At 37.6% G+C, this 23161-nt stretch overlaps 1 long non-coding RNA gene across 1 annotated transcript in view; it reads right to left on the bottom strand.

The window, feature by feature from the left end:
- Positions 1–23161, bottom strand: part of LOC138733101 (uncharacterized) — a 159948-nt gene that overhangs the window by 111189 nt on the left and 25598 nt on the right. The window contains exon 3 of the long non-coding RNA XR_011339372.1: positions 5378–5483. This is a non-coding gene — a long non-coding RNA (uncharacterized lncRNA). The remainder of the gene's footprint in view (positions 1–5377; positions 5484–23161) is intronic.

The following is a 23161-nucleotide window of genomic DNA, read 5'->3' as shown; positions in this document are numbered from 1 at the left end:
TGTCTTTATCAATGATCTGGATGAAGGCATCCAGTGCACCCTTAGCAAGTTTGCAGATGACACTAAGCTGGGTGGAAGTGTCGATCTGCTGGAGGGTAGGGAGGCTCCAAAGGGATCTGAACAGGCTGGACCGCTGGGCAGAGTCCAATGGGATGAGGTTTAACAAGGCCAAATGGCGGGTCCTCCACTTGGGGCACAACAACCCTATGCAGTGCTACAGACTAGGAGAAGTCTGTCTGGAAAGCTGCCTGGAGGAGAGGGACCTGGGGGTGTTGGTTGACAGCAACTGAACATGAGCCAGCAGTGTGCCCAGGTGGCCAAGAAGGCCAATGGCATCTTGGTTTGGATCAGAAACGGCGTGACCAGCAGGTCCAGGGAGGTTATTCTCCCTCTGTACTCGGCACTGGTGAGACCGCTCCTCGAATCCTGTGTTCAGTTCTGGGCCCCTCACCACAAGAAGGATGTTGAGGCTCTGGAGCGAGTCCAGAGAAGAGCAACAAAGCTGGTGAGGGGGCTGGAGAACAGGCCTTATGAGGAACGGCTGAGGGAGCTGGCATTGTTTAGCCTGGAGAAGAGGAGACTGAGGGGAGACCTCATTGCTCTCTACAACTACCTGAAGGGAGGTTGTGGAGAGGAGGGAGCTGGGCTCTTCTCCCAAGTGACAGGGAACAGGACAAGGGGCAATGGCCTCAAGCTCCACCAGGGGAGGGTCAGGCTTGACATCAGAAAAAATATTTCATGGAAAGGGTCATTGGGCACTGGCAGAATCTGGTGGAGTCATCATCCCTAGAGGTATTTAAAAGATGAGTGGCTGAGGCGCTGAGGGACATGGTTTAGTGGTTGATAGGAATGGTTGGACCCAATGATCCTGTGGGTCTTTTCCAGCCTAGTGATTCTTTGATTCTTTGTTTCTTGTCTCAGACCATGCTAATGCTACTTTAGGAATGAGGCTTTTAACACTCATGAATACGAATGAAAAGGTTTTGCGTTGTGGGTATTTGGTAATATTTGTCTAAAAGTTTCTGTTATAGTGATTGTTTCCTCCAGTAAACCAGTTTCTGAAATCTGCATGGAAAAAACTTTGTACTGCACAACATATTAGAAAAAACGTTGTATGAAAGTAAATTCTATTGTTTTCATACAAGTAGATGCTAATATATTTCTCAAGGCAGAAGAAGGTATTTTTATTCACAAAATGCTGCTGTTTCTCTATAGCAATATAAATATGGTAGCCTGGTATCAGCCTGGATTCAGACTGGGCCTTTAACATTTCCACACTCATTTTTCAGAAGTTCAAACTGAAGGTGAATGAGCTAACAGCAAAAGAAACGGTACTGCATGATATTCAGAACGCTAAATGGATTTGGAGCTAGTAAACATACATCGATTACTTTCTTACTGCCTTAGCTTTATGCCATATCTCAAACAGGATGTATAAAGAGCATAAACATTTTAATTATTTGATAAAAATATTTTAGTACAGAGAATGAAACAGTATCTCTGAAAATAAGGACCAGTCTTGCAGTGTTCAGAGCTCTCTGAGGGTATTCCTGCTGCCCCATGCTTTAAAATGCACTGTATTCTGTTTTCTCCTAGTTTTTATTTCCATACCTACATATATATCTTTATAGCACTCCCACTGTGGCAAAGGGAGCTATATATAACATCTAAGTGGAAAAAAAAACCAACAGAAGCTTTAAGAAGTTGATTTATGAAAGGAGAGCACATTTAGGTGAGATTCAGGAAACAAAGGGTCTGTTCTCATTTCTTCTGCACTGTGCTCGGAAGAATTCCCCTCAGTTTTTAGCTCTTATTTCTCTGTATGATACTCCTTTCACAGGTAGCCAACAAATACCCACTTTATAAATAAAATTCCCATAAGGCTACGATTCTTCTAGGGCTCCCAGGCTCCCAGGCCCACCCCACCTCCAGATGCAGAGTGTAGCAACTCCCCTATCCTGTATTTCACTGCTATCTCTACTGCATAACTTGGTGGCAAAGTACATGTCATCTCTCCATCCGAGAGCTGCCCACATACAGGAAAGTGTTTGACCTCCATTACCAGCTACTCTTTTGCCTCAAATGAAAGAAACCTGCGCTGCAGCTTTGAAGATCTTACCTTCAAACTCCACTGATTGAATAAGTGAGAAAAACAGTATATGACAGTACCAGAAAGTCTTCAAAGGAAGCTTTAATTTTTACATTTCCAAACTTTCAAAAGCTCAGCTGCACAATTCTCTTCTAGTGAAACTTTTGGTGTAACGACTTGCATCAGAACTCCCAAGCTTACAACTTTCCCAGGTTTTAACACAAGGAGATGGCCTTGCCTTCTTAGCTTTGATATATATACCCCAGTATAAAAAACAGCACTAATTTTACTGTTAAATGATGACAAAAGGAGTCTCTGTTCAAGTAATAGAGAGACCCCAGAAAAACCCTGACACTATTTACAACCAATCAGTCAATTAAAACTGAATAATGTTTATGATGAGAAACAGTAGGTGGATAAATGTTTTGGAGTTGCTGCTGATGTTTGTTTTACCACTTAATTTCATCCTGGTTACTAAAAGCTGCCCCTTTTAGCACAGGAAGGTCTGTTTCATCACAGGGCTACTTTCTTTCATAGAACAGAACAAAAGCAGCAAGTGGAAGATTATAGTAGTGGTAGTGGCAGGAGACTGGAAGATGCTTTTGGCAGAGCTTTGCTCAGGAACCTTACTTTTCAGGAAAAAAACAAAACAAAACAAACAGTAGCCTTATCTGGGACAAGTGCAACTCCCTGTGCATGTTGCAAATTCACCACTAGACTCTGACACTTCGGCAGAGTCAAAAGAGATGTCAGAAGGAATGAGTCACATAGAATAAGATGGCCTGGATACAGCCAGCCTAAATTCTACCTAAATCCTTATATCTGTCCTTATTATTGACTGTCTTCTCTGTGCAGAGAAAGTCAGAACAAGCCCCCAGTACCAAGAATGGGCAGTTCCTGGGTGAAGGCACTCACTCCTCGCTCCTGCTCAGCTTGCAAAGAAATACTCAAGATTCTTCAGGCCAGAGAGAAAAAAAGTAATCCTGTAGGTATTTTATGTTATTTAAAAGAAGTAAAATAATGCCTGTTGGTATTATATTAAAAAAAATTCTCAATTCTCCAGAAGATGAACAGATACCACATCAACTCCAAGCAACTTTACTGATCCAAGTCAGCCCAGCAGAACATGAAATTTGTCCTATCCAAATTTTTTTTGCAGGGGTAGGGCAATCTAGATGCTATTGGTTAGTTTGGTGATTCTGCTGTACACTCAACACTTATGATGGGACCACACTGCCATGTAGACGAAACTCACCAAAGCTTTCCTGACAAACAGCTTTCCTGTATAGCACTGCAAGGTAATTTGCATTCCTGTGTGTATCCTGTTCTTAAACTATGGTATTCCCTATTTTCCAAGAGGCGAAATTTTTAAGGATACTGTCTTTTATCATCATCTAGATAGTGCTACTTTTTCCATTGTTTTTAGCTCATACCAGAAAAGACCAGGACCTGAGTTACACGAATCTAGGAAGAGACAAAGGTAACAACACCAAAATCAGTTTGATCTTGTTAATGCTTTCACAGAGTGGTGCTACAATTAAAAAGGCTGAAGAGATTAAGCATTTTGTTACATTTTAAATTAATAAAATATGGTTTAAATTAAGTAAGACTTTGACAGTGTATTTGTGTTACAGAATAATGCACAGTTTAAGAAAGCACCTCAAGCCAACACAGGCATTTAATTTACTTCTAGAATTAGAGAGCACTAGAAACTGGAGGGTAATGTGAATATATATGTATAAACACATACACAACTATGTCCATAATTCCTTTTAATGAGAACTTGGTGTATGTACCGTGTCATATTTTGATTTGGCAGCAGGTTTCAATGGAGACAGTTATTAGGAAATGAGGCAGAATTTGTCTTTAAGAGATGTTAAGACACCTATAAATCTTGCAAGTGTGTTTTAGTGCATGACATTTATTAACTTTATATTAACTTGTATATGCATGAGTTTTGATAACTGAAAGAAATAATTGACAAACTCATGTAAAACATCTTTGTTCAAGCTTTTCCTTAAAATGTGTCATTTGTGGTTTTGGCGTCAGGATTTCTTTCTCATTTTCAACTCCCTGCTTACAGAATTCCCACTGAAATCAGGTCAAACCTTTGAAGTAAACGGAATTTCTGCATGTGAAGGATTTGTGCATTGTTTGTAATGTGTTTAGGGATATTTTAATATGTTATCTGATAACAATTTGAGTGCCCTGATGCAGGTTTTTCACGTTACATAAACAAAAGAAACATTTGAAGGTTATTCCTCCTCCCTTCAAAAATGTAGCAGAAACATAATGTACCTATAATATCATTAAAATCATCCTGACTTTGTCTTGCTGAAATTATTAACAGAAGCAGTGAGTATTTCTTTTTGTGCTATAGACAACTTAACAACCATTCATTATCCTTTGCTATTGTCAACACATCCAATTTTTTAAATGCTCTAAAGGGAGAAACAATTAGTGAAAGTTATTACATAATAATTAATATCTTTCCAAGGCCAGATTGCTATCCAAAGTGAAGAGGACATACATAATTTATGTAACCTCGAGGAAGCAGTATGAGGCAGATATACTTCAGACTCGAGCATGTTTTCTGCTGCTTTCTAGCTATGACCATTTAAAGAAAAAAATTTCAAAAGATCATTCCACAGCAAGCAAATTAGTTTTCATGCATATCACTCAGCAAATCATACTTGCCTTACTTATGCACATACATCCCAGTAGGGCTGATTCTGCCCTATTTTTATGTCAGGCTCACCCTGATACAAAATGATTGTTATTGAAACCTCTTCTGGTGTACACCAGATTAAAGGAAAGATGATTTTTTTTCAGCAGCAGGCTTAGGTCTGAGCAGAATCAAACCACATAGCACTAACTGGCCACATTCTCATTTTAAACTGTCTGATTTTCCTCTAATGGAGCCTCTGAGGTTGTAACAGCTCTACAAATTAACCAAAAATGACAATGCTCTTATATTTGCCATTATGCTGTGAATTGTTAGGAAAATAGATATTCTTCATGAAGGTGCCTCAGAAGTCCAGGCTATCATTGTTAATAGAACCTGCCCATCATCTAGAGAAGTTTTCATCTCTACTAAGTATCCATCGTAAAGGACTTCACATTTACCATGCCTCACAGAGTGATGATGTCCCCAGGTTTAACCATTCTCCTGGCATTTTTTTTTTTTTTGGCTTAAGGCATGTGGAACTTATTCCAAAATTGACATTGTCAGTGCACAGTCAGCTGGGCATACATCACGTTGGATTTCTTGCCTTCCAGCAGTATTACCTCAGGTTGGTAGAGGAGAACTCACGCTGGTCTAATTCCAGGAATAATTCCAAACAGACATCTCAGCCATTCTCCTCAGGAAGATATGTCACTAGCCATAACTGCTCTGAAACACAGAATTATTAAGTGCATTAGAAAAAGATGTTTATTGTAAAGCACGCTCATTTTTCTACTCAAAATAAAACTTTAAAGGACAATCCTATGTGCAATACAGTGCTGCAAATGTACACCCATCTTCCAAGAGAAGATGAATAATTCATTTTACAGGTTGCATGACACAAAAATAATTACACAATAATGGTTCAGATATTTTGCTCTTTAGCATAATTATTGTAACATATCCTTTTATATTAGAGTAAAAGCACAAAAGAAATAGCAGTATCAAGTGCCCTAGGTATAAAAACAGTGTTGGAAAACTCCTACTTTGATGTCCAGTTCTGCTAATATCTTAGACTTGACCTCTAGCAAACTATTTACCTCTGTGTTTATCTCTATGCTTGTGAGAAGGGAATAAAAAAGATAATTTACTTTTTGCCACAGTGACTGATTGTGAGGTTTATTACCTTAAAGAAGGTATACTGTTTTAAGGCATTGTGTAATAGCTATTACTATTATTGGCGGTTCATGTAAGTAACCTCTTTTAGAAACATATTTTCTCAGCATAAAATCAGTTTAGAACATGAGTAATTTATAAGAAAAAATTGTAGGGCTGAGCAGTATCTGTTTAGCTCAGATTTTCTTTGTACAGGGCTTGGCACAGTTTTACCAGCTGAAGCCCCAAACTATCTGCATCTGCCAAAAGAGTCCAGAATAAACTCATTTTTGAGTGCATGGTTACAAACAATCTAGTTATTCTGGGTTACATTGAAACTGTCCCATTGAGTCTTGAGTTCATATTTGACTTCCTTGATCATTTACATGGCCCAGGTTATAGTTTGCAGACTGATTCTTGTCTGAAATATTTTCATTGCTCCACCATAAGGGTGCATCATACATAGGATGGTGGCTGACTCTTATCTTCAGACAGCCAGCACAATATGGATCATCCCACTGGAACAATATTTAGTTCCACTCTCACCAAGATAAGTATCCAAAGACACACACAAGGTTATCTACCCTTAGCATTAAACCTAAATTATCAGTAGCCTTGCAGGCAGACCCTGCAGATCTGCAAAAAAGGTATGGAGACTTCAGTTCAGGTACATGGACAGCCAAATTCCAGGAGCATGTCCATCTGATGGCACCAAAACTCCTTTCCAAATTTAACTATGTCCATCCCACACATAAGGCAGAGTCACATCAAGGCATACTCCAATGCACACCGGGTAAATAAAAGAAGGAAACAGGCTACTTAAATGCATCTGCAAACTGGCTTTGATGTTTCAGTGTAAAATACTAAGATATAATGCAAGACTTTATATAGGGATCCATGAAGTCTGGTGGATACACTCTACCAATACGTAAAGTTTTGATTTCTCTGTGGTCAAGGAGCATCACATGCTTTAATTTCCTCATCTGGAAAGCAAGAATGATAACTTCTTCTAGAAGGAATTTTGAGAAGCAGACTGAGAAGCTGACAGAGAAGAGCTAGAAAAAATTAATATCAGTGCTACTGGTGTACTAAGGACAGATTTGTATCTGACTAGAAACTCTCAGGAAAACACAATGCTTTTGGTCTAGTGCATCATTAACACAGGAAAGCATGGAAGTTCATATTGATGTAGGACAGATTGCTCTTCCCTGCTTTGTACAGGCAATAGTGTCCTTTGTCCTCCTATACTTTTAATTTTCCCCTTTCTGAGGTCATTTCCACACAACTGCTCAACTTACTTAATTAGCTCAATTCACATATGTTGCATGTGACTATTGCCTTAACGTAATAATTGTACACTTTGTAAGACTGGGTAATAAGTACACTTCTGGTACAAGCAATGTGAAATTATTTTATGACTGTGATTAGTACAAGTTGCCATTTTGAAGCTGTGAGAAAGTTCAGATTGTCTAAAGAAAAGGGAGATGGAAAGACATTTATCATTAAAGACTGTATCATTCATAATCTCAAGACATTCAATGAAGCTAGGTAAAATATCTTTTTTCATATTTCAAAGATATGTAAATGTGATATAGGCAAAGACATCCACGATCTATAAATTCTAGTTATTGCATTTTAGAAGCATGCAAGTATATAAAATACAAGAGCACATCTTTGTAAAAAACATTTCTCAGAAGTGCTTTGCTAACAATTTTAAAAACACACTCTTCTGGTTTGAGCTAAAATGGAATCAGTTTTCTAACTTCAGTTAAGTCTCCTCTGAATAACTTCAGTTTCTGGAAGTTAACTGCAGGTTTTTCAGGTGGTATTTCTCTGTAGGAGTGATAACACAGGGCACTAGGACACAGAAAAGCCATTGTTTTCAGATGCCAAGGCCATCTTCAAGGTGGTGGAGTGTTGTGAGAGAAAGGAGAGGAAAAGTAATGCAGCTGCAGGTAGAGTTAGACAGGAGAGGTGGCCCCAAACTGACCAAAAGAGTATTCCACCCCATGTAAATCACAGTCGGTACAAAACTGAGGGATCACAAAGGTCAAGCTCTCTTTTTCAGTGGCTGATGTCTGGTTAGGAACTTGTCTATCTTTTTGCCCTGATCCCAGATCCTTGTGTTCCTGAATCCAGTTTCTGAGTCCAGCTTCCATCTACTACTGAGTCAAGCCCTTCCCTGTGTCTGCTCTGCAGCATCTGTGGCGACATAGTCATCAAGGGGGGGTGTAATTTTGTAAATTTGTATATATGTTATTATTTTCTTATTAGTAGTATTTTTTTTATTACTTTAATTGGTTAATTGAAGCAGTTTTAGTTTTGGTTTCCAACCCACAAGACTTTTCCTCTCATTTCCCTTTTCCTTCGGTGTTGGAGCAAGGAAAAGAAATTGGAACTACAACTGCTCACTCTTTAGATCCCGATCAAGCTGGGTTTGGGCTACACAATGACACACACTTGTTGCTAATGCTTTTTTTTAACCTTAAAAAATTAATCATATACAATAGCTGCATTACACATTTAGGAACTGCTAATCCTACATCGAACTAATTTGTCTCTATATTAGATTAAAGTTTCTTACCAGCTGGCTCTGTCTTTTAGGTTGCATCAGGTTGTGATGCAAGACATTTTTGTTGCCTGAGTTTGTAGAACTACGGTAAGAATAATGTACTGTACATTCCTAATGTGGCTTTTTTATAAGGTCACTTCCCCCATTTGAGTTCAACGGCATAACTGATGCATGTGAGGTTAAGCACGGGCCTTAGGTCCTGAGGCAGCAAACATTAGCACAGGAGCAGGTATGTGAACCCATGCAGAACTCCACTAATTTTGGTATGGGAACATGGAAACCTGCTGCTGTTGCAGCCAAACTAATCACAGGACAGGGGCTTTGAAAACAATTAGACCACAAAACATTTCATCTCTGCTTGCATAACAATCCATTAAACCAAAAAACTCTTATCTCCATTTCATTTGGTTTCCTAGTAGTGTCATTGCAATTAATAACAAAACAATAAGATTGCTCTCTTTATCACCAGTTACTCGAAATGGGAAACAGTCAGATATACTTTATACATTAGGGGTAATGTTTTTAACTGAAAGAAGGCAGATTTAAGTGAGATATTAGGAAGAAAAGTTTTCTTGTGAGGGGGATAAGGCCCCAGCACAGCTTGCCAAGAGAAGTCGTGGGTGCTCCACCCTTGGGGGTGTTCAAGATCAGGTTGGACGAGGCTTAGAGCAGCCGGATCCAGTGGGACGTGTCCCTACCCATGGCAGAAGGGTGGAACTGGGTGGCCTTTAAGGTCCCTTCCAACCCAAACAATTCTATGATTCTATATTGGCAAAGGGCCGTTCAACAGGTGCATCCCAAACTACCTCACTCTTTGGAAAACAGTTTGGAAATTAAAAAAAAAATAATAAAAAGAAGAGAGAAGGAAATTTGGATCATTCAGTAGATCAGTAGATATATACGGTTAAGTAATTTCAAAGCTGACCTTTTATATGTTTAGATATGCAAGTGTAATATGGATATTAATAATGTGTAAAATACTAGAATTTCTTTCTTGTTTAAAGGAGAAAACAAAACACAGAAAAATACTTATTCCACTTACTGGAAGTGTTTAAGGGATTCTTAATTTTATGACATGCATGTGTGATCCTCCTCCTTGGCACCAAGAAAAGAAAATAAAGTTTATAATAATTTTTATTTATACTATGAAAATAAATTTCTTGAAAAGTTAAATTCATATTACATATTTGAATTTCTGAAAACACAGTGCAGTTAAAATCAATATTCTCCCATAGATTGTCTGGCTTTTTAAACTAAGTACTTATAGTGCTCCTTGACTAAATATGAAAACAATTTTTAAAACGTGATTAAGGTCACCCAAAAAAACTGGTTTTTATTAACAATTTCAGCTGGAAGTGCCATGTAACAGATCCTAGCAAGACAGAAATGTTAAATAAGCTGGAACTGCAACTATGAGAAATTCAAGCTTGTAATTTTTAAGACCAATTTAAAAAAATAATATTTTCCATACCAAAGAAAACAACTTTCCCATTTCTATAAAGACATTAGAACATCCCTGTCCAACCTGCTTAGCAAGGGGCAGTCACTATCAGCAGGTTCAGGAGAGAGTTGCATGATTCACATCTCCACTCCCAGGGCAAAGGCCCCTTCAGCATCCTCCTGTATGTCAACACTCTGCTGTTACTGCTGCAGACACTGAGCCTCCTTTGGAGCTTGTTCTTGCTCTGACAGCAGCCTCAGGCCCTCACTGATGTCCCCATCTCCAATTCTCATTTCCACCACTGTGCAACAGTGAGTCCCGTTACCCAGGAGATGCAGCTGTCATGCACAGTGTGTGGAATCACAGAATCATAGAATGGTTTGGGTTGGAAAGGACCTTAAAGCCCATCCAGTTCCAATCCCCCTGCGATGGACCAGGACACCTCCTGCTGGATCAGGTTGCTCAAAGCCCCATCCAGCCTCATCCAACAACTACAGGGATGGGGCATGCACAACTTCTCAGGGCAACCTGTGCCGCTGCCTCACCACCTTCACAGGAAAATATTTCTTCCATCTATCTAATCTAAATCTCCATTCTTTCACAGAATCACAGAATCACAGAATAACCAGGTTGGAAGAGACCCACCGGATCATTGAGTTCAACCATTCCCATCAAACACTAAACCATATCCCTCAGCACCTCGTCCACCCGTGCCTTAAACACCTCCAGGGAAGGTGACTCAACCACCTCCCTGGGCAGCCTGTTCCAGTGCCCAATGACCCTTTCTGTAAAGAATTTTTTCCTAACGTCTAGCCTAAACGTCCCCGGCGGAGCTTGAGGCCATTCCCTCTTGTCCTGTCCCCTGTCACTGTTCAGTTTAAAGCCATTACTCCTTGCTCTATCACTTCATACCCTTGTAAAAATTCTTTCCCCAGCTTTCCTGTAGTCCCATTCAGTACTGGAAGGCTGCTATCAGCTGACCCTAGAGCCTTCTCTTCTCCAGACTAAACAACCCCAACTCTCAGCCTGTCCTTACATGGGATGTGCTCTATCCCTTAGATCATCTTTGTGGCTCTTTTCTGGACTAATTCCAGTGTGTCCATGTCCTTCTTATACTTGGGGGACTCAGAGCTGGATGCAGTATTTCAGGTGAGGTCTCATGAGAGCAGAGGAGAGGGGTAGAATTACCTCCCTCTGCCTGCTGTTCACAGCTCTTAGGATGCAGCCCAGGATACCATTGGTTTTCTGGACACGTTGCTGGCTCATGTTAAGCAATTCATCCACCAGCACCCCAAAGTCCTTCTCCTCAGGGCTGCTTTAAACTCATTCTCCACCCAGCCTGTTCTTGGGATTGTCCTGACCCAGGCGCAGGACCTTGCCCTTGGCCTTGTTGAACTTCATGAAGTTCACGCAGGCCCACTTCCCCAGCCTGTCCAGGTCCCTCTAGATGATGTCTCTTCTCTCCAGTGTCAGCCACAACACACACCCTGGTATCATCAGCAAACTTGCTCAGAGTGCTCTCAATCCCGCTTGACTTGATAATTTTTTCACCACCAGTACCTCGCTACCAGATGCTGTGGGCATCAGCTGAGTGATTATCTGCCTTCCTGGCCTGCGTGTGACACCTGAGTACTGAAGTTAGCCACACAACCCCTCCCATCAGTTCCTTTGACTTATCAACACTGGCTCTCATTTTAAATATTGTTGTTATTCCTCCCAAATTCTTTGTCAAAACATCCCTCTTTTTCATTCCAGCTTTCCAAAATGCATTTCCAAGATGGCACTGCAAATAGTCATGCAAATAATTCCTTCAAGCATCCCTGCCACTTTCTGCAACTTTTCTTGTCTGCTTACTCTGAAAATGCAAGAAAAGTCATCTTAAAACTCCAGAAAATAAAGTCTCAACTCCTAGTGATATGACTGATCTTATTTTTTTTTCTTTTTTTTCTGTTATTTCGGTAATATAAGGTAATAATAAAAGGTAAAATAATACGAAATGTAGAAAATTCCTATAAGGAGAAAAACAAGCATTACTGTACTCATGCTTGAAAATCCAGTTTCTAGAAGTTCTGTGTGCTTCTATTTATTTCAGCAGCACGAATGAGTGCTTATCACTTCTGAAAACATGAATGACAGTGGACAAGAAGTTTGAAGTAAGATTTTCAAGACAATTTGGCAGAGGAAAAAAATAGCAAAATTTTCCCAAGTTGCAAATAACAGTAAAATAAAGGACCATGTGGAAAATGTTTAGAATATACTCATTAGCTCCTGTAAAAGCACAGATTGTTCCGATGAAATTCAAACAAAATTGTAAAAGTTGTAACCACTAAGCTAGGAAAGGAGTTGTTCGGTGGTACAAGGGTGTGTACTTATCTATAGTCAAACAGGGAGCTCATGTTTCATAGCCTTAGTAAAGCTGGCCCTGTCAGTGGCTGCTATAAGAGATAGGTGATACCAGAGGTTGTTTTTCTGCATCAGCAGCTGGCATGGCTCTGCATAAGTGAACAGTAAATTAAATATCCAAGTGAGCAGTCAGTTGCACTACTGTGCAAGAAATACTAAGAACAAAATCCAGGTCTTAACACTCTGTTGGTTAAAAATCATAACAATAAAAGCCATCAGTTGGGGTGAATGCACATAGCACTCTGACTTTTTCCAGTAGCTACATGAATTACAAGCTGAAACTTCATATTTTGATTTCAGGAGAATACCATTTAAGTCACACAAACTGTCCCATCACAGAGTCCATTGTAAATGTTGCCTTGTTTTTGAAGTTGCTCGCAGGATCCCACAACTAACAAATCAGTCCGTATTCCAATTTACTTACTAGACTCAAACATCCCTGAGGATAGTAAAAACAATCAATGTTTAATCAGATGAAGTGAAAAACTATCCCTTTCTGGAGTGCATTGCAACACTCCGGAGTAGAATAACTCTTCAATGACTGGCAATAAAAACCTATGCAAATGGTCTGATCACTGGACAGAACCCTTCCCATAAGAAGGTGGTGGTTGCATGCACCTGAGCAGCAGAATCTTGTAGGTGAAGAAACACCACCAAGAATGTATGTGAAGAAAACAAAAAGAGGCGGTTTTTATGTGGCAATACAATTAGCAACGGATATTCTGTGTCTGCGGGAGATTTTCTCTCTTTCTGGCTGTGACTCTCATTTTTACAGGAAATAATATTGATCTGTTTTAAAATAAATATGAGTAATTTGGGATAAATGGAGGAACATAATTTCATCTTCTCAATTAAGACATTGTAGAAAGGTTTTAAGTTATCTAGAAATTATGTCATGAGAGGATTCTCCATTATATACACCAGAATATCATCATCCCTAAAAAGAAAAAGGAAAGTTTGGATTTAAAATTTCTGTTGGCTCAAAGAAAATATAAAGAAAATTAACAAAGGCACTAAGGTGCACAATTATATCAAATTTACTTTCAAATAATCAAGATTTTGTTGTAGGCTGATTTATGAGTGAAAGGATTTGGCAAAAAATGTAAACACAAGATCTTAAAGATAATATTTTAAAAAATTGTTTTTAATTAATCAAGTGAAATACAAAATTGTATGGGTTTTTTAGCATGTATTTCACAGTCTAAGAACACGGAAGAATTTTGGTATACAAATAAATGCAAAACAAATTGATTTCCTTTCTAATAACAGTGGACCCTTTTGCCAAGCTGTTAAGTGATGATAATTTAAAGAAGTTGCTCACAGGCTAGGGGAGCCATAAGAGTGCATAGATCTTTGTGCAGAGATAATGCAACACAGGCCTGAGGCAAATAACAGAAGAAAATTTAGATATCAGTGAAACAAATAAATGTCTTGTAAAATGAAGACATAGTTATGTCAGGTCACAAAAAATAAAACAAAGACATTTCCCAAAGGAGTTACAGGAGGTAATAAAACACAGCACAGGACTAGAGCTAAAATCAGAAGATGTTCTTCCTACATTTGTTTCCATGCAAGACCAGAAAGAACTTGTAAAATATGTGTATTTTTTTCTGATAAATCAAGTGAAAATGGCTCTTAACCAAACTTCTCCCCCTGTCAATCACTGACTGCACCAATAGTTCTTTTGCCCTGTGTTCCTCAAATAACCTTTCACAGCAAATCAGACTTATCTTCAGATTCAACATGCACATCAGCCTGAAAACTCTGAGGACACTTTCAACAGAGAGCAATAAATACACATATATACTTACCTAGCAAACAGCTTTGACAAGGCTTGCAAAAAGGCACCCATAACACTTGAGCAAATAACCATTAATTTACAGATGCAGTTCAAAACGTAGCCTAGACTGCTAGCAAATGTTTCTTGCAGTTCATGTCAAGCAGGCTAGTCATCATGGGGCTTCAGCATCCTAAATCATTCTTTGCATGTATTTTTGTAACTGAGCAGTGTTTGCACACATAGAACGCCTGCTGTTTGCTTTGCACAGCTGCACATAGAAAATGAAGTTTTCCTCTAATTACTTTCTATTTATTTACTTGATGCCAAAGCTACGTTTGATGTTGAAGTACAAAGCCCGTTGAAAATTGTAGATTTTTTTTCTCTTCTGTTAGAATCTCAGTATAATACTATTGTTTTTCTCTTAAGTATGCATAATTTCTTTTTTAAGTTAGGCCTTGTACTTCCAAAGCAAAAATCTTCTTTTCTCAGAGAAGATACTTTTGTTAAAATCTCAACTCAAGTTCAAGAACAGAATAGAATGAGGGGAGGGGCACAAACCTCACAGAAAAAAAATAAATTGTTGCAGTTATTCGGGAAAGGTGACTTTACCCTAGGGTTGATTATTTCGGTGTTTATAACTTGTGAAATTATATATACTCCCAAATGTTCCAGAAGACCACCTACTTTGCTTTAATTTTAATGGCAAAAACTGGAGTTTAGCCAGAGCTCCTGCTAAGGAGAAGGTAGGTATTTCAAAACTCAGTTCACAGAGGATGCTTTATGCAAATGGAAGGGAGGAAACAAAACGACACAGAGGAGGCGGAAGCAGACAGCCAGGACACTACGGGTAACGTCATTAGTAGAAAAGAGAGGGCAGAGGCAGGTCAAATGTCTGGGTCAAATAAGGTAAGACAGTGTTATGGAGAGCTCTGAATACAAAGGCAAAAGTCTTGAATACAGCTGGGAGCTGAGTTTGAGAGACATGCAAACCTTTACAGGATATTCCTTGCAGAATTGCTTTTAAAGACTAAATTTTCATGACTGGTACGGCACTGTGCATTGGTAGTAACTGCAGAATTAGGTTCAAGGTGTTTGGGAACATATCTGGAAAGGCATGACGCTATGATTGTCAGATTATTATCGTTAAACAGAAGTATCTGCATGGAATGAAAATGTAAGCTGAACAAAAGGAAAATGTTCCTAATGGTGAATTCCATTAGACTGTTGAAAAGTTTCCCAGGGGAAACAGTGGAGTCCTGTTCTTTGCAAGACAAAACACTGAAGAATACACTATAAGAAACTGTCCTAAAGTGGCACAGAAAAGCATTTGTATCTTTACCATCTTTGATTTCTGTGGAACTGAACAGAGCCAGGACAATTGAGCAGCAGTAAGAAAACACAAATATTACTCTAGCAAAACCCCTGACTCCAATAATGTCAGTATGACCTGTGAAAGCTCAGGTAGGTCTTTGTTACCTTGGCAGATGTGGGAGTACCGTAAATGCTAACATTTATACCTTCTCAAACATATATATTCATGCAGATGTCCTAGTCCAGAACAAATTATACCTGTTTTGAAAGCTCCTAGTCTTGTGAAATAAGAAACATTAAATTGTAATATATTTAGGTAGCATAACAAGATAGTATGACAATACTGCACCCTATGTAACACAAGTATTGAATCAGAATATGAGATATTTGCATGAAAGTATAATCAAACGTGTGAGATTAATCCACTATATTAACCCTCCCTGTGCAAAATATTGTTTTTAAATGATAGTAACCCTGAACAAAAAGCTTTTAAAACCCACCTATCTGATCATTTTTGAATAATTTTTTTGTCTTAAGTACTTTCTAAGTAATTTTGAAAATTAGTTTCTCTAAAACTGCCAGGCATAATATTTGTATTTAGTAATATTAAATATGAAAAATATTAATGTTTTAAATTTTTATTTACTTAATAAAACTTCAAATAGTCAGTCATGAAAATATAAAGCAACAGAGAAGTGAGTCTCAGTGTGAAGTCCAGTAATTGGAATAATGTAATGCTCAGATTTGGAGGTTCACAAAAAGAAACCTCAAAAAGAACAGTAAGAAGTGCAAAAAGTGGCATTGCTGAGCTGCATTTCCTGACTGTCACTGTCTAGATCTATGAAAGGAAAATTGCACTCTGCCTTCAACCATCCTAAACTAACAACCTACAGTATCATAAGGAGCAAAGAAGTGGCCACAAGGAACAATTGTCGCTCTCTTCTTCGGCATCAGTTTTTTATTTTGACAACACTCTTCCCTAAAACAGTGTAAAGAAAGCAGAGTTAAACTCATTTGGTCCCATGCCTGCTCTTTTAGCAAGAACAAGTGTATGAGCAGGGAAGTTTTATGATCAATGGTCAGGACTAAAATTGTCACACAAACAGTGCAAGGGCCTGATCGCTATTACAGCTCAAAACCTTCACAATGGCACTGTATGTGCCATTCACACCATGTTGGTCTTTTGTAGTAAAACTTATACATATATTTCCAAAAGAATTATGAAGAAAATCTCAGGGATCTTCCCTGTACAAGGGTGAGGCTGCCTTCACCATGTGGCACTGCTCCGTGTAGCATATCTGAAAACTGTAGCTGATAAACTGTGCTTAACGGGACAAGTTCAGCTCTCTTCTATAGTCATTGAATTTCATTTTCAACACCTTCTTTTCATTATAAGTTTGCAGATGGCATTGCAGTGCCCTCCTGGTTTGCTGTACTCAGTCTGGTAAGCATTTTTTTCCCCTCGCTGGTGTTATGTTTATATTCTGCATAGCAACACAGGAGCAGAGGGAAAAAAAAACACTTAAAAGAGAGGTCCGCATTAAATGTTTTTAACATACTGATTTTCTTACTGCTGTTATCGTCACTAAAGGTATTATTCATTATTCCAGTACAGACCTATAATAATGGCCTCTGCAGGGCAAAACTATTACAGAAAAATGCTGTCAATTTTAGTTTCTGAATTCCTTTGTTGTTGTAATCTTATATTTTTATTTCAAAATACATACTTATATGTTTAAAATGCATTTTTGTTTTCAAGAAAAAATGTCTAATCCCTACCCTTACAGTAAAACTAAATGCCAAAAATTGAGCCACAGCAGTTGAAAGAAGGTAAAAGTCATTCTCTAGTATAACACATGCTATTGTCTCCCTCCATCTCTCACCATGCAAGCAGTTAATGCTTCAGAAGAACACCCTGCATTCAAGAAAAATTATATAGCAACCTAAAAGGTCCTTTGCTTATATTAAGGCTAACTTGGCGTCTGTGGCTAAACATGTTTCTGAAACTCTCCTACAGCCCTTTTGACTCTGAGCAAGCACAGGCACTCAATGTTCAGATCAAAATGAACTTAACTGGTTTGGTCAGAAAGGATAGTGCATGTAAGTAATAGAGGATTAACAGCATTCTTATCAATTTGTATTCACTTTTTTTCTGTTATGTGGTGGGAAGGGGAAGGCTATAACATTCCATCAAAACACTGGTACCATACCAAACTCAAGCAGGGCTTTTTGCTTCCTAAGAATGGATTTGGTTTAGATAATGGGTGGATTTCTGGTGTATGCACATTGTATGCATTCGCCTGCCTGTGGTCAGAGGTCCAAGATCTTCAGCAGACACCTAGAGAGAGGCACTCCCTGTGTTGCTGCAGAAAACTCAAAGCTCTTTATTCCCTTTTTTTCTCATTTAGCTAATAATGAAGAAAACACAGATGGGTAAAAAAGGTATTTATTTCTTAATGAATGCAAAACATATAGTACAATAACAAAAATAATGTTTCTTGGATCCTAAAGTGAGTCCAGATTATTCTGATACATGAGTATGGAATTTAAGTCTAATTAAGAAAGAACAAGAAATTACATCTTAAAACTAGTGATTAGATGGCAATTATGTCCTGCTAGTGTGCATAGTTGTGCATAGTCATACATGATTAATAAAACTTATGTTTACATATCTTTTATTGAAGTTGAATTTTTAAAGATTCCAGGGAACTATAACAGGACATTAAGAAAACCCTGTTATGACATTACTTCCAATTCATTACCTATTTTCGGTAACAGAAGAGCTGAAATTATTTAGACCACCTTTAAAATCTCCATATTCTGTAGCTTCAGAATACATATGCACACGTTAAGGTGACCTTGAGATGTTTTATACTATGCAGGATTGTAAATTTGTGTCTCCTTTTACTGCCTCTCTGTTGGTTAAGCATACATGAAATGCACTGTAATTCTCGTCCTGTGATTCTTGTCACAATTGAAAAAGTATTTAAATAATGATTCCAACAATATGTAGGTTTTCCTGTTCGCATAGAGAAGGGCATGATTTTTACATATTTATGTCAGGCCATTTGTTAAAGGTACTAAACCAATTTGAAATAGTTGGCTGGTGTGACAGATAACCATATAACCTCTATGGCACAAGCAATCTAGCTTCAGAGATTCTTCACTGACTTAAAAGAAAGATCATGCATGAGTACTTGAAAGAGTAGAGTAGGAAAGTCAAAGGGTGTGTGGAAGAAAGAGCAGAAGAGCTTCACTGAGACTTGGGGAGAGAGCACAACACACATACTGGAAGACGCAAAATAGCTATGTGAAAAATAAAATAAACCAGTAAAAGACAATACATGCAAAAGGCTTGCAGGAGTCGTCTTTTGTCTCAGAAAGAAGTGGATTAAATATTCCAAAAAAAAGGGGTATAGTTGCACAGCTTATATCACATTCTACAGAAGAAGGGGATCTATGCTTATACAGTGTTCTTATAGATAAAAAGAAAGCTTCATTTTAAAATTTCAGTGGAGTATTTGATCTATCAAGTAGTCATATTAAAGAAACATGCCTTGAAAGTAGACTAAAGAAACTTTGTTTCAGTCACATTTACTGAAGTTAAAACACTTTAGCCCTAAAATTATAAAATTATTGATGTTATATGAGATTCTTAAGTTTAAGATACCTTCATTTTTTTCAACTGAAGGACCGTATCATTTTAGATACTTTATACTAATATAATTTCTCTATTGTGATTTTTTTTACACATAAACTTTAATAAAAATCCCAATGAACTTTTAATTATTACTGCCCCAGATCAAATTTCCATTAGTTCTATGAGAATTATATCCAATGGAAAAAAGAATGGAAACTGATAATCTGGATCAGATCATCCCGATTCTGTGGCAGATCAGTGTGATTTGCACAGAAGAAAAAACATCTACACACAAAGCCAGCCTATGATGGAATTACCAAACCAGAGGGAAAGTCTTTTTCTTTTACTTATTGATTAGTTATCTGTACAGCACATATCTTTACACATAAGTAAATGTGGTTGTAAATGTGGTTGCTCAAGTTGTCCACAGAACATCTAATACTTTGCAGCAATATCATCCTGGTTTTTGCTTATGAAAGTGAGCTTTGTACATCATGTAGCTTAACTTAAGAAATACATCCATTCGTACAGTTTAAAATGTTCCTGTCAGTTTAGACCACTATTTCATTCATTAAGTGTATATCGCCTTTCTTTCTGTGGCAGGAGTTACTAAATTACACCTGTGGCTTAGAGTGTTATTTTCTTTAGGGTGTAAGTACTACACACACTTTGAAAAAATTGCCAGTTCTTAATGGATTTATCTTATGATTTAAAAAGAAAACTAAGTTTCTTCCTGAAACTTGCTATTTTCAGCTTCATGGAACATATTGTTCCGCTCTTGCAACCATACAGAGGCATTCCATAGAAGATTTTTTTTAGAGGAGTAGTTAAAACTCAACCCGTGGCACTCTCTTCTATGGGAGACATTTTTTCTCAAAATCTATAGCAACATTCTACTTGGGATTTTAAACGTCATTTCCAATTTTTCTCTGCACTGCTATATTTATCAAATAATTATTCTTCCTGTTTTCAAAATTGTTACCTCCACACTTTCCAAGACTGCTGGTAAGGTTTTTTTGGTTGGTTGTGGTTTTATTTCTGTAAAATGTTGTGCTTTGTTAAAAAATTTTGTTCCTTTTTGCACAGCTTGTGCAGACTTGTGTTTATCTCATGAAAGCAAAGACAGGGCTCCCAGCTGCATCTTCTGGCACAAGCCTTTTATCAGCATCTATTGCATCTTTGAAATATCTTCTGCCCTCTTTTCATAGTTCCATAACCAGTCCATGGTATCTTACGAGCTTGGAAGTCTACTTCTGCCACCCATGGACATCTGAACATTTATCATCTTCGTTAGTATGTATCAATGAAAAGAAAAAAAACATCTAACCAGCACGATAATAATTCACCATAGGAAAAATAAAAATCGTTCTTCCACTCAGGACACATGTCAGGTGACAGTCCGCTATCAGAATCTCCCTGTGCCAAGAAGCACCATACTATGAAACTTAGCTCGTCAGGACCCCAGTAGACATTGATGGTAGATAAGAAGAACTAGAGTGGGCCTAGTGAATTCTCTTCACAAAGCTGCCCTTTCAAAAGCATCTAGGACTACAATAATCACTGTGTAGAATAAGTACTCCATTATTATTCCATCACAATATGGAAAATTAAAAAATAAAAAAGATTCCCAGTTAACCTAACTGAAAAAAATTAGGTTTGGAAGGCAACAGAACTTGCTTATGCCACCGTGTCCATGTTGTCTTCTGTATTTGACTTGTAATTTTTTTATGGTAATACTCATGGCTGTTTAGAATTTGCTGTGGTTTTCTTATAATATAATTTTGTTCACTGATATGTACTGTATATGTAATCTTTTTACCCAAAGACATGGCTATACTAAGCAGAAAAGACATATCAAATCATCTATCTTATTGATGAATTAATGGAAGACTTATGCAATGTTGTGAATAGACCAACTGCAAATTACTAAGTACTATTCCTTGGCCATCCATGTAACTCATAATAATATTTAGGCTTTTTGTGAAGGCTGCATGCAGCCCCACAAACTCGGTATGATTCCATCACTTTATTTTGAAAAAATCAGAGTGCTGCATCCTCTGTGTTTCAGGCTTTCATACATTAAGCCCATGAATGTCACAGCCTCTACATGCCTAAGGCCACATCTGTCAAAGACCATTTTTAGCAGAGCATGCTAGCACATAGACTGCAAGAATGAGTCTATATGAGATCTCTGTGAGAAGAAATGGACTGCCATTCCTTAGCCGAAATAGGAATTAATATTTTTATCTCCCTTGTTAATACCTCCTCAAATTTTAGGACAGACTGTTTTAAAAAGTTTACATTTAAATATGAATTTTAAACCACTAACATATAGAAAATACATAAAATATGTAAGAATACAAAGCACAACACAAATGTTGCAAATTGTGTCTTTGAGAGAAAACCTAGATGCTCAAGGATGTAACCTTTACAAGCATAAATAAATCTTATGTGAATATACCCTATAAGCTTTTACTTACACTGCTGTAAATCTAAAGTAACTCCTCTGACCTTAATAGCTTTACTCAAGATGTACCTCTTGTACAGATGAGATTAGAATTTGGCCTTTTAACCTCAAAGAAACTCTGTGTGCAAGTAATATCACACCGCGAGAGTCGGCATGTCTGAATCAGGTTCTCCGTATAAAACACTGCCACTAGGGAAATGTTTAGACACTGATTTTCAGAGGAATGTTTAGATCTATAATTGGGCTTAGTTAAGTCAGTAGCAGTCTTAATTATTTACCAGCGATGTCCCTGGGCAGAATACTGAATTTAGAGTAACTCTGGCGGCACAGTTCTCAGAATCTGTTTAGTTTAGAAAGATAATGGCAGTTTTCTTCTCATCTACCCTATTACTTTTGCCTCAACTTTAAAATACATGTTGGAATGCACAACAAGGTTAAAGGCAATGCTCTAATTTTGAGGCCTTCTTGAGGCTGAAGAAGAAACAGAAAAATACCAGTCTTCAGGTTATGGAGGGAAGAAAACTCAACAGCCAAAACATCACGTTTAACTTGGCTTCTATTTTTAAGTATCATTTGCTATCAACTTTTCTTTCATCTTCTAGCTTTCATACTGCTGCCACACCATCAGTACTTCCACTTATCCTATTTTCATGAGATGCCAGGTTCTTTCTTTCAGAGGAATCTCAGAGTGATCCTGATCAGGCAATTGATTTTTTGAGCAGAACCTCCTGTTAAAGTCAGTGGGGAATTTTAGTTAAAAATCAATAGCACAATCTGACCAAATGTAAGTGAATAATTCTTTAAGAAAAGCAAGAAATGAATGATGCTTTAATGCAAAATTGGATATTTTGCATGAGCCCCTAAAAGTGAAACACTAACGTGTATGCATTGTCTTCATCTTTTTTACTACTTTCCAGTTACACAGGGGAAAATAATTAAATTTTAGGTGGATTGAGAAACAGACAGAAACAAAAACCTCATGTCAGTTATCTGCTGTGAGATTTCTGTCCCATTCCTTTCCATAAATTCTTGCTTAGCAAAAAAAACCCCAAAAAACATACTTCTTGTTTTAAACAACTCTTACACCACTAGCACACTGACAGTATCACATTTACTGGCATTTATATTCTTATTGTATGTTTCAGTTTCTTTCTATTAATTACATAAAATACAGCCTTGTTTGAAGTACTATTTCAATTTTACTGTAAAATTTGCGAAGTAGATTTCTAAGTTGATTTTGGGGCATTGCTGTTTCAGTTTTTACATTACTGTTTAAATTGTAACACCTGTTGATACTTGTGAAAGTTACAAAACTCACAATAATGTAAGTATGGACTTTTTATTTACCATGTTATTAGATTAAATACAATGAAAGAACCACCAGAATATCTAAACCACTGCTTTAAAAGACAAATTTTGAAATTCAGCTTTCATACAAAAGCAATACATCTTAGAAGTGTATGTTTAACTTCTCAACTGGAGCATCTATGATTTTAGCTTTCCTCTATGCTTGATGCTGAAAAGTGACTTCACAAAATGTTGTGATCCAACTGGAAAAATATTTTCAAACCTTAATTTAAGCTTAATTTAGTTTACTTTGATCTTATGTGAACATGTTTCTGACAATATATTTCACTT

The sequence above is a fragment of the Phaenicophaeus curvirostris genome, chromosome Z (genome assembly GCF_032191515.1).
Source record: "Phaenicophaeus curvirostris isolate KB17595 chromosome Z, BPBGC_Pcur_1.0, whole genome shotgun sequence".
Classification (NCBI taxonomy): Eukaryota; Metazoa; Chordata; class Aves; order Cuculiformes; family Cuculidae; genus Phaenicophaeus; species Phaenicophaeus curvirostris.
The sequence above is the reverse complement of the archived record's forward strand: the minus strand, read 5'-3'. Positions and strand labels throughout refer to the sequence as shown.